The sequence below is a fragment of the Phaethon lepturus genome, unplaced genomic scaffold, assembly GCF_000687285.1.
Source record: "Phaethon lepturus isolate BGI_N335 unplaced genomic scaffold, ASM68728v1 scaffold31024, whole genome shotgun sequence".
NCBI classification, from domain to species: domain Eukaryota; kingdom Metazoa; phylum Chordata; class Aves; order Phaethontiformes; family Phaethontidae; genus Phaethon; species Phaethon lepturus.
This window is the reverse complement of record NW_010536037.1, coordinates 1-405: the sequence shown is the minus strand read 5'-3', so window position 1 is coordinate 405 and position 405 is coordinate 1.

The following is a 405-nucleotide window of genomic DNA, read 5'->3' as shown; positions in this document are numbered from 1 at the left end:
CGCCCCGCCCCTCTGCCCCATGCCACTCGCGGCCGTCGCCTTCTGGGCCTCCCCAGCCAAAAGCTGTAGGGCCGGCGTCCCCTCATCTTATTGCCCTTAATAAAATACAACACACCCAGACACTGGCTTCCAATGGGGAAAAGGGGCCTGCTTTGCTCCCACACCCTGACACGATCCCTACAGCGCGTACCCTCCATTTTGTCCACTCCTCATCCGCAAGGCCCCCGGTGACACCCAGCCTCAGGACGGTGCAGCTACGTGCCTCTCGGCCTCGGGAAAGCCACAGCATGGACCTGGGACAGCAGGCACCCCACCCCCGGAGCTGTGCTGATCCCCGGTTCCCAGCCCAGGCCCGAACCTATGAAGCACCGCCCGACTCGCCGCCCGTGACCCTTGTGGAAACCT